The 10,198-nt window shown below is 38.1% G+C and overlaps 1 protein-coding gene across 4 annotated transcripts in view; it reads left to right on the top strand.

Moving 5' to 3' along the window:
* The first annotated feature begins 338 nt into the window (after nt 1-338).
* TRIP12 (thyroid hormone receptor interactor 12) overlaps nt 339-10,198 on the top strand; it is a 93,083-nt gene continuing 83,223 nt past the window's right edge. For 3 of the 4 annotated variants that reach the window (XM_058188883.1, XM_058188882.1, XM_058188880.1), the window contains exon 1: nt 339-595. The gene's annotated coding sequence lies outside the window, so the exon portion shown is untranslated. Of the gene's footprint in view, nt 596-1,016; nt 1,040-10,198 lie in introns of those variants that run through there. The other variant, XM_058188881.1, reaches the window with a different exon arrangement.

Genomic DNA, 10,198 nt, shown 5'->3' with positions numbered 1-10,198 from the left:
AAGGTCACTGGAAGCCCAGCCCCCTCTCTTAAAGGAGACGACCAGTTTTTAGGGATAGAAGTCGCGGAGGTTTTTTATCACCCCCGGGAAGGAAAGAGGGGCCTCGGTATCGCCACCGTTGACTGGGGGGGAAAGCGGAGGGGAGCGACGGGAGCGATCTCGCCGACCCTGAGGGGAAAACGCTTGCACGTACCCCGGGGGTGACGACCCCAGCGGAGGGATACCTCTTTTCCAGCCAAGGAACGTCTGAGACGAGCGGAGGGGGACAGGAAGGATAGAACTGCTGCCGATCTTTAAGAGAAGGAGGGGGGCTGCCGGCTCCGCGGCAGGGAGCGCTGAGGCAGGGAGGAGGAGAACACCCGCTGCTGGCGAGGGGGGGAGAGGGGGGCCCCCGGCCCCCTTTGGGGGTGAAGTAGTCCCCGGCCTCCCCCTACGCCGCTGGAGGGGTACGGTAGCGGAGGCAGACGGCGCACTGATCGGTGCTGCGGCTTCAGCTGATAATTGAAGGGAAGAGGCGCCGGGCAGGACAGAAAAGGAGCCAGGGCTACCGGGAGGCACGGAGCGCTTTTGCGGAGGCCGCGTCGGGACAAACTAGGTACTGTGCGAAGGAGGGAGGAGTGGGGAGAAGACAACACGGGCGGCGGCGACTTATTTTTCTCGGCGACGCTTTGTGTGTGTGTGTGTGGGAATGGAAGGTCCCTTCTTTTCCTTGCCTGCTTTTTCCTGAGGGCCGAAGTGGGGGATGGGTGGGAGGAAGAGACTGTTTTTGCGGAGCCTGACAAGAGGCGGCTTGTGGCGAGGGGTATCCTGGGCCGGGGAGGGGAAGGAAAGAAGGGTAGAGGACTAGTTGGCTGTCTCATGGGTCGAGGCCTTACGCAGGTATGAGGAAGTAATCGGCCAGAAAGAAGGTGCTTTTTATACCGAGGTGGAGAAAACTCCCAGGGTCAAGGTGTCTGCCCCCCCCCCTCCTCTCCAAAGCAAAGAAGTGACGAAAGGGAAGCCAGGGTGGCAGAAATGGAGCTGCTAAAATGGCCAAGCGGTAGGGTGAAGCTTATCGTGATTCAGCCCTTCCCTTCCTTTCTTTTCCTGTCTTTCTTCTGCTGGCTCTGATGTATTAAAAGGGTGAATTTGAAGACCCAATTTATAGGCCCCTTTTCCAACAGTACGGAAAACTGACCCGGCCTCCTTTCTGCGGTTTGGGCCTATCCTAACCCCTTTTCCTACTTTGCTCTCCTCGCTGCCCCCCCCCCCAGTAAAGACTGGCTTTATGGTTTTTTGTGGCTGTTGCATACAAAAGGACAGCTTTAATGTTTATCCTGAATCCGATTTGCATTTCGCTGTGCTTCGTTTCTCTTCAGGTCCTCAGCTAATCTCTATCTCCCCCCCCGCGGGGGGCCCCCTCTCTTACTTATTTTTTCTTGCCCCCTTGAATACACTTAGGAGAGAAGCAAAGGAAAAAAATCCTTCCCAACCAGACGATTACACTTTTTTTCAAAAAAGAAAAGCTAAATTATCAGTTGCCTTAATGCTGACCTGACTTTTGGGGCCAAAAACAGGGGAAATCATATTGTGTAGTTGTGGGGGGAGTGGGGTTGGGGGAAGAGAAGAATGATCGTTAATAGATTCCCTTAGGTGTTGAATCCTAATACTGGAGCAGATTGTTTTCACCCTGTAATTTTAGAGCTGGTTTGTGTTACTGGTATATTCGAGAAGAAACTAGCCTAGCTTGTGGTTTGTTTGCATAACGCGTCGTATTTAGATATTCACATTCTCTCCCCCCCCCCTTCCTTCCCGCACGACAACTTGAGCTTCTGCCGACTAGTACCGGGTTAACATTCAAACTGATCTCGAGGCATTTGCCAGTCTTGTAGGCCGAGCTGCCTGCTGTACAACTTTTATTGTTCCTTTCTCCTAATGGGCAGTCCTGTCGCGGTGGATTGGGAGGGGGGGGGTCTGATGTTCTCCCTAGTGGGCTTAAAAGACATCAGGAATTTGAAAAAGTTTACATTAGGAACAAGAAAACATTAAGGCGGGGAGAATGGAAAGTTTTGTTAAAGAGCTTTTAGAAAGAAACATCGATGTATGGAACAAAGGTTCTGTCTGTACTACAGAGGCCTACATACTAGGCCTGACTATGTCGCATTTACCGAGAAAAGAAATGAGAGCTTGGCATTGGACTACAGTAAATGTGTTCAGTGTCTGGAACGCATTTCAGAAATATTTCTAGAATTCGTTAGACTTAATTTCAGGGCTACACTGACAAAGCAATTCTGATCTAATAATTTCACAGGGAATTCTCCTTACTTTTAAGCTTTTCATTATTAGCCCAGTTAATTAACCCAAGCATTGAATTGATACAGCTTTAAAGCCACATCCTATTACTCTTCTGACTAAGTCATTTCCCTATTTTATAATGGCTTTATTATAAGGGTATTCGATCTGTGAAAGGTTGTGAAATAAATAAGAGATTTTGTTCTTTGTTTTGTCTGCTCCTGTATTCCATAAATAAGCAATTATTTTCTTTATCAGTCTTAACCAATTGATGACGTGGGTACAGTTTGCCTGCACATTAACAGAAATGTTGGAAGGGGGTGAAGTTTTATTGTCCAGCAAAATCACATTTCAAAACTTTTGAAATTTGAAGTGTCAACTATTATTTTTTCATAAATTGCATTCGATATACAATATAAGTTTTTATTCAAGTTTATTAATAACTTGAATAACGTTAAAATTATATTGTACACATTCAGTCCATTGATTAACAACCTTCCACTTACATAGTAATGTTAAATTGATGTGATTCTTAGTAAACACTGATTAGGGCTGGCATTTTATGTATTTGAGAATATGCTGTATTAAAATTGAAGTTTCTGATTAGGTTTAGGCTGTAACCTTCTGCTCTTAAATGTTTTAAAATAAACATACTTGCGTCAAATACTTTAAAGAAAAGCATTAGAATCTTAAAAAAAGATAAAAGGGAGTGTGTGTTTGAGGTATTAAAAGGTGGTTTTTATCCTAACCACTCAGTATACAGTAGCCTTGTACTAACAGGTGCTGTTCTAATTATCTTTGAAAATGTCTTTTTCATTTATATTTTTGAATCTAAGGGCCTTAGAAGAAGTTATTTATTTCAGAGTATTCTATTACTTCAAGTATAAAGAAAAAGAGAAATTACAGATGTATATAGGTAACCTGTTTACACTGTCTTCTTTTCCCCTGACACAATCTGGTGTTCTCAGCCCAAGCATAAAGTGGATAAATATTCTCAACCGAAAAGTATTTTTACTTCCTAGATGCCATCATATCCATAAAGCAGGATAACAAAGCCTCCAAAATATTTCCATATATCCAACTTCAGAATCTATTATACTAAACTCATTTAATACTAGGAACACACACACAATTCACTACAAGTATAATAAAATGTTATTAATTCTTTATACTTTTCAACTATAGGCTTTACCTTGCTTATCTTCAGCTTTTCAACCACACACCATTCCCAGTGCTTTGCTGATATCATAGATTTTCCTTTATATTTCTTATTTGATTGATGAATGCATTTCCTATACTGTTGACTGGCAGGAAGAGCCTGCCAGTCAACAGAGATAACCTTCTGCCTAGGTACTATTCTTATTCAGTATAGCCTCTATCCAATCTGTTTATCTGACAACAATTTAGAGGAAAAGCATGTCCTCATGGGACATCTCCCACTCCCCCAAAAAGTACAGGAAATTCTAATAAACAAAGCCTGCACTTTCTTCAGTTAACTGAAGCTATTTAATGTAGCATTCAACTGATTTGAAGATGTCTGACTGAAGAAATTATTAAAATGGAGATGCTGAAAATTTTTAATGAATAATGTAAAGTTATGGGCACTTGGGCTCTGACAGTAAGAACATTCTACATAATAGAAAAATTTACTAATAGCATCCTGAGATTGTATTTTCCTGCATTACAATATTTTCAACTTTATTCAAGGTTTTAGTTATATTGTATGCAACACATTCTTTTCCTAGTCAGGTAAACTTGTCATTTCTGCTTCCTATGTAATTTTGATATAATAATTCTGTGAGCGAAATGGTTGGTATTAGGTAATATTAGACGTTTTGAGGTGTCCTTTACAAACTATTGCTGCCAGGAATTTTTATTTCCTTTATTCCTGTTTTTGCAGTAAAAATAACAACCTGCAAAACAGTTGTGTAGTAGATATGTCTAAGCTGCTTTTCTTTGAACTGGTGGCTTTTATATGTGTTGTGACTAGTTCCTAGAATCAGCATAGAAATTATTGGTTAGAAATTCTGAGGCTGCAGTCCCAACACAACTGGAATATGTGAGATTGGAGAAAGTTAGCCTAAGCCAATTTAGACATAATTTAAAAGTTCTTCAGTATTGTTAATATAATGCAGATAGCTATATATTTAAATATGTTTTATTAGTACTTCTAAATCTTTTAATCTCTTAATATTAAATCCTACAATCACTCAAAGAATCTGGGTTCCCTTAGGCTCATGTTTCCCAAGTAGATTTTTTTTATGTATGTGTGCATACATAACATTTGAAATTGTGTTGCTAAAATAATTTTTATTGCTACAACTGTAAGTCTGAGTGAGAGTTAATAAAACAGTATCTCAAAAGCACCAAGAGTAAAATATCTAGCTATTTTTGTCTGATTTCAGAAAATGAAGCTGCATTAGATCAGGTTAATATGTTGTTGGCAGGCCACTAGGAACTAGAGCCTGAGAAGTTTATTTAATTAAACTTTTATACCGCCCTTCTCCCGAAGGAAGTTAAAAAAAATATCCCAGAAGAGGGCAGTGGCAAACAACTTCCATATTGTTTCCAAGAAAATTACAGATGATTTGTTCATGAATTATCAGAAATTCAGTTCTATTCAAATTAAAATTTCTAATTTATTTTTATTTTATTTTGCCTTTTATGAGCAACATTTTCAAAGGCTGTTTCAGCCCTAGGCTCTAGAAATACTGTTTGATATGTTGGGCTCCTATTCTTTTAGCATCCTTGAAAAGCCACTTTGTTTTCTTCTCTCATTGAGTCCTTTGGAGAGAGGACTCACATATAAGTGTGTTACTGATGAGCCATTGAAGTCTATAACTAGTAAGAAACTGGCATAAATTATAAAGTGGATTCAGGTTCAGCCACGGCACAAAAATTTTCTGTTAAATGTGAGTGAATGAAGTATGAAAAATGTAGCATCTACAGGTGTAGTGTGATATTGATGTTGCTGAATATCAGCAACAATTACTGTTTCATTATCAAACTGTCAGCCCTCTCAGGTAAACTAGACAGGAAATTGAGCTAATTCTACTTTATTGTAAGGGTACATTAACAGAGTCTTACAAATCTGAAGGTACAAATTTCTGGCTATCACTTTTAAGTGTCAGATCAATTGAGGCATGCCCTTCCTAAGTTTCTTTCTCTGAGACACTGAAGGTTTCTTAGTCTCTTGTCTGATTGTTTCCTAGGCAGCATCTCCTCCCCTAGTTTTCCAAGGTCATCCACATTGCTTCTATAGTTTGTCTACAGCTTTTCGGTGACTTCACATTGGTTGAATGTTAATACTTAGTGTTTGTGATGACATAGCTATGATTTAACATTTCATCAGAAATGATGCTTAGTGCTCTATTTTAATATAGAAAATTTAGAATTGTGGCCTATGGGTGTACATGTGGTTCTCCAGGTTATTTTCTATGGTTTAATACTTAGAGGAAGCTAAGGCTGCAGCAGCAATGTGAGTATTTAGCACTGGAAAAATATGCAGACTGGATATCTAGGAAACACTTCCAGAAGAGGATTGGTATGTTGGTGATGACATGGCACCTTGTCTCAACAACAGTGGGCTTGCACAGTTGGCACTTAAAAGTCTCTTATACTATTATCATGGCCTTTTTAGAATCTTCAAGAGTGTTTGTTGGCAGTGTAGAACAATGCTTGGGCAAGGAGGAGGAATGAAAGACAGGGTTGAAGAGAAAGACTGGATCTGGCTGCCTTAACCATGAAAGTTTCTCTGTTTTGCAAGGAGTGGGAAAGCAGCAAGCAAGCAAAATATCTCTGCCAGATAATGAAAAGACAGACTCTGACAGGCTAGGGGAAAAAGAAGCAGAATATGTGAGTGAGAAAAAGACAGAAAGAAAGGGGACCTTTCTGTTTAGAAAAGTTGGATTTGGGCCATTTTAAATGGGTTTTCTAGATTCTGGCATTCTAGTTTGAAATTAAAAAACAACAACAGGCTGATTACTAAAATCATCGTTTACAGACTATTGCAGCAGACTAGAGATTGGAATCTTTTGTCCATTGTTAGATATCTAACCTGTTAACTAGTATGAAATTGTACCACAGATGCTGAATCAGTTATGAAATAATATAGAAGATAGACACTGGACTGAAGGGAAGAACTTGATCTTTGCAGATGAGCTTGTTAATATGCCATTTAGAACATCAGAGCACATGAATCTATATCCTGTAAAAATCCAATAATGACTTTCATAATCATTTTAAAGAGAGAGCTATATGGAGGAATGCAGACTTCATTCTTTGGTTTTCTTGTTAAAGTATATCTTATATGTATTATTAATATAGTACAACTTGATTACGTGACAAGTTTGATTAGTCATATTACGAAAATTGTTTATTCTCAAACTTCCTTCTGAACTTATGTATCCAAAGATAAAATACTGAAAGCTAAATCATATGATTTAAATTTGGAATGAATAGAACGTTGGATCTCTAAAGAATGTTGTAAATGAGAAAGAACACATCCTTAAATGAGTTAGATAAAAGTGGATTCTCCAGCCGTCTTCTCAGATACAGAACTTCACTATTATTGTTGAAATTGGAGAATACCATGCTGTAATTTATAAATTTATTAAGTAAATATTATAAAATGTAATTGGTTTTTAATTGGTATGAGCCTTTGAAATTGGGTGGCATACAAGTGTAGTATGTTATTAATATAAGTTAATCTTAAATTCGATTCACTGTCTGGGTCTGGTAAAAACTTAACATTTCAAGTCCTAGCCAAGGTTATTGGTATAATCATTATTAGTCTTAATTATCAGCTGTCCAATATTGGTAATTCTGGTTTCACCTATGCAGAGTTTGTAGACATGTGAGTTGTGGCATTTGATTGCACTAATGTCAAACAGTTTACTAAATGGCAAAATAATTCTTGAAACACTTTCTGATACCTGCCTGTTTGTCTGCCTCTTATGAAGCAGTTATTGCCAAAACAATTAGTATTTGTTTTATTTTAATTTATATGGCCATCCTTCTCACAACAGTGAGTCTGGGTGGCATATACGAATCAAAACACTAACCGCAATATAGTGTTTTAACCTTGGGCAATGTTGGATATAACTGCAATCACAGAAAATCACATGGGCAGCAGAACTTGCCTAATCTAATATCCCAAATACTGGGAGAAACAGCCATACCTTGCTGATAGGGTCAGAGCCATCCAGATTTCCCAGGGGATGCTGTTCTGTAAGGCAGGTGTTACTGTAGAAAAGCTATGCTTTTGGAGTAATAGAATTTCATTGTTTAGAGCCGTGATGGCGAACCTAGGGCATACATACCCAAAGTGGCATGTGAAGCCATGTCTCCTGGCACGTGCGCCCTTGCCTGTTTGTCTTCCGGGTGCATACGCATACGATGATCAGCTTTCCTCTGCGCATGCAGAAGTGCTGAAAACCAGTGTGTGCATATGTACCAGCCAGCTGATTGTTGGGTGCACATGCGCACCAGAACCAGGAAGTACAGCTTTTCCAGAGCGTGGCCGTAACGGGTGCACACACGCAATGTTTTCACATGACCTTTTCGGCACTTGGTGCTGAAAAAATTCACTATCACTGGTTTAGAGTTTTTGTTTTTTTCAGAGACTAAATTCTATTAAAGTCTATAGATAGCATCTATTTCCAGTACTGGTTTGCTAATTTCAGCTACTGATTAATAATTCTATGTACTGTTTTTACTTTAGTTTGGGCTGTCTTCCACTAAATTGACTGGAAATGGTAAATTCGTTGGCACCAAAGAGAGTTCTTTTTTTTTTTAAAGATGAGTTTTGGTTGGTAATCCTAAAACAAAACAGAATAATTCAAGCTGCATAATCAAGCTGTTAAATAAAGCTATACCAAAACTTGAAAACTAAGTTATGGTATGAATACTTTTTCTATCCATTACCAAATACTCTTTTTAGTGACTTGCAACAAAAAAGGCTAAGTTGAGGTTTTTCAGGGCTTATTTGTCCTAAACATTAAATCCTGTCATCTTGTGTGGCCTGAACTACTTATTGTCACTCCTGGCTTTCAGTGTCTGTGTGAATTTTATGATAAAGTATGCTTTTTATCAGTGAAGGCTAATGCACCATTTGTGGTATCTTCTTGACAGATTTGTTCTTGGGTAATGCTTGGTTTAGTAGAACTTCGCATTGCTTCATATTTGATTAGAAGTGATAACTCAGTATGTGTAGTTGCACAAATGCAGCGTCTAGCTGTGGCTCATTAAAATAGCCCTGTCTTTTCTAGGACTAGGCAACTATTATACTAGATGTGAAGATGTGAAGTCTTAAAATAGAGCTTGTTGCTGCTGCAGTGTGTTCTGGAACACTTTTCTAGTCCAGATCCAAAGCATTGCCTAGTTTTATTAAAATACATTCTTGTTGTTTGATGTGTATTGAATATATGTTCTTCATTCTACAGTTAGAGATCATTTTCTGACTGTATATAATACAAATCAGTTTTGAATCAGACTTTTTTCAGATTAATTTTTATCAAATAAGTTATGGATAACATGTAGGGCATGGCTTCTGAATTCTTTTTCAGGCCTGTTTGAGCAATGAGCATAAGAATATTCTTTGTACCTTAGGGAGGGTCTAATTGGACAGAGATATATTGTGCATGTGTTTGTCTATTTGGAGAAATCGTTTCTGAAATGTTTTTCTTCCTAGCCATTGGGCATATCTGGCCCATCCTCATACTTAGTCTTTATTTTATGGAATTTTCCCACTATGCTAAATTTGGTCCCGTACTGATTTTGGACAGTTATCCTGCTGATGGGCAGACAGACAGGCAAATAAATGCAGCTTTAAGCCTCTTTATGTAATTTCTTTCCAAAATTCCTTAGGGGATGAAAGAATAAAAATGGAGTGATGCTTTTGGCACTATGCAAGCACATATATACAACTTCAGTCTTAGTTGTTGAACCAGTTTTAGTTCAATTAATTATTTTAAATGTTTAAAAAAGTGGGGTTCTTTTTGCCATTATGTGCTAGCAGGATAGCCATCATAGTTTCAAATTGTACTATCTGGCTTGCTTTAACAAATGATAAACTGAATATAATTCTAGTAAAAAAGAATACAATTTAAAAGTAAAGGTAACGTCAAGAATTTAACCTGGTGACTTCATGTCCGTAATTGGTCAATTCATTCTTCAGGTATCTATTTAGAATCTGGAAAATGAAGACCAGCTTTCTTGCTTTTTTGTTTTGCAACTAATTTCTAATTTTGTATTATTTAGAGAAAAAAGATACTGTTATTAAAAATTAGTTTATTTCAGTGATTTCTGAAGCCTTATATTAAAATACCTTCCATCATCTTACTCATGTGATTTTATTTCAAACCTCATTAGCAAATATTTATCTCTTGAGCATCTTATCTTGCTCTTTGCCCTGAAAGTTGTTAGGGCTAATATAGGCAATGATGAATGCTGGGTGCCTGTGCCATAGCTAACTCTTGCCTTAAGTTGGGAAACATTAGCTCTTCCTGGCAGAGTTGGGATTCAGGGTTAAGTGACTATAGAGAACAGATTTCCTGACATTTCACTGACAGCTGTGGCAGGAATCTTCAGAGGCAAAGTGGTAATGTATGTTAGTGAAGGAAAACAACTGGATGATTTTATCATTTTTTAAAAATTGACTTCAAAGTGAATTTAAAATTAAGTCTGTATTCAGTCGTGTTATGTATGAGTATTCAATCATTATTACTGTAACAAACTAATGTACTTATGTACTTATGTACACTGAGAGCATATGCACCAAGACAAATTCCTTGTGTGTCCAATCACACTTGGCCAATAAAAAATTCTATTCTATTCTATTCTAAAACCAGAGGAAAAAAGTTGAAAAAAATTCAATTAAAATTTGAAATGTTTAGTTGAAGTTACAATTAAGAAAACATACAGTTTT

Source organism: Ahaetulla prasina, chromosome 6, assembly GCF_028640845.1.
Source record: "Ahaetulla prasina isolate Xishuangbanna chromosome 6, ASM2864084v1, whole genome shotgun sequence".
NCBI classification, from domain to species: Eukaryota; Metazoa; Chordata; class Lepidosauria; order Squamata; family Colubridae; genus Ahaetulla; species Ahaetulla prasina.
Note: the sequence above shows the minus strand (reverse complement) of the source record. Positions and strands in the feature narration are given on the sequence as shown.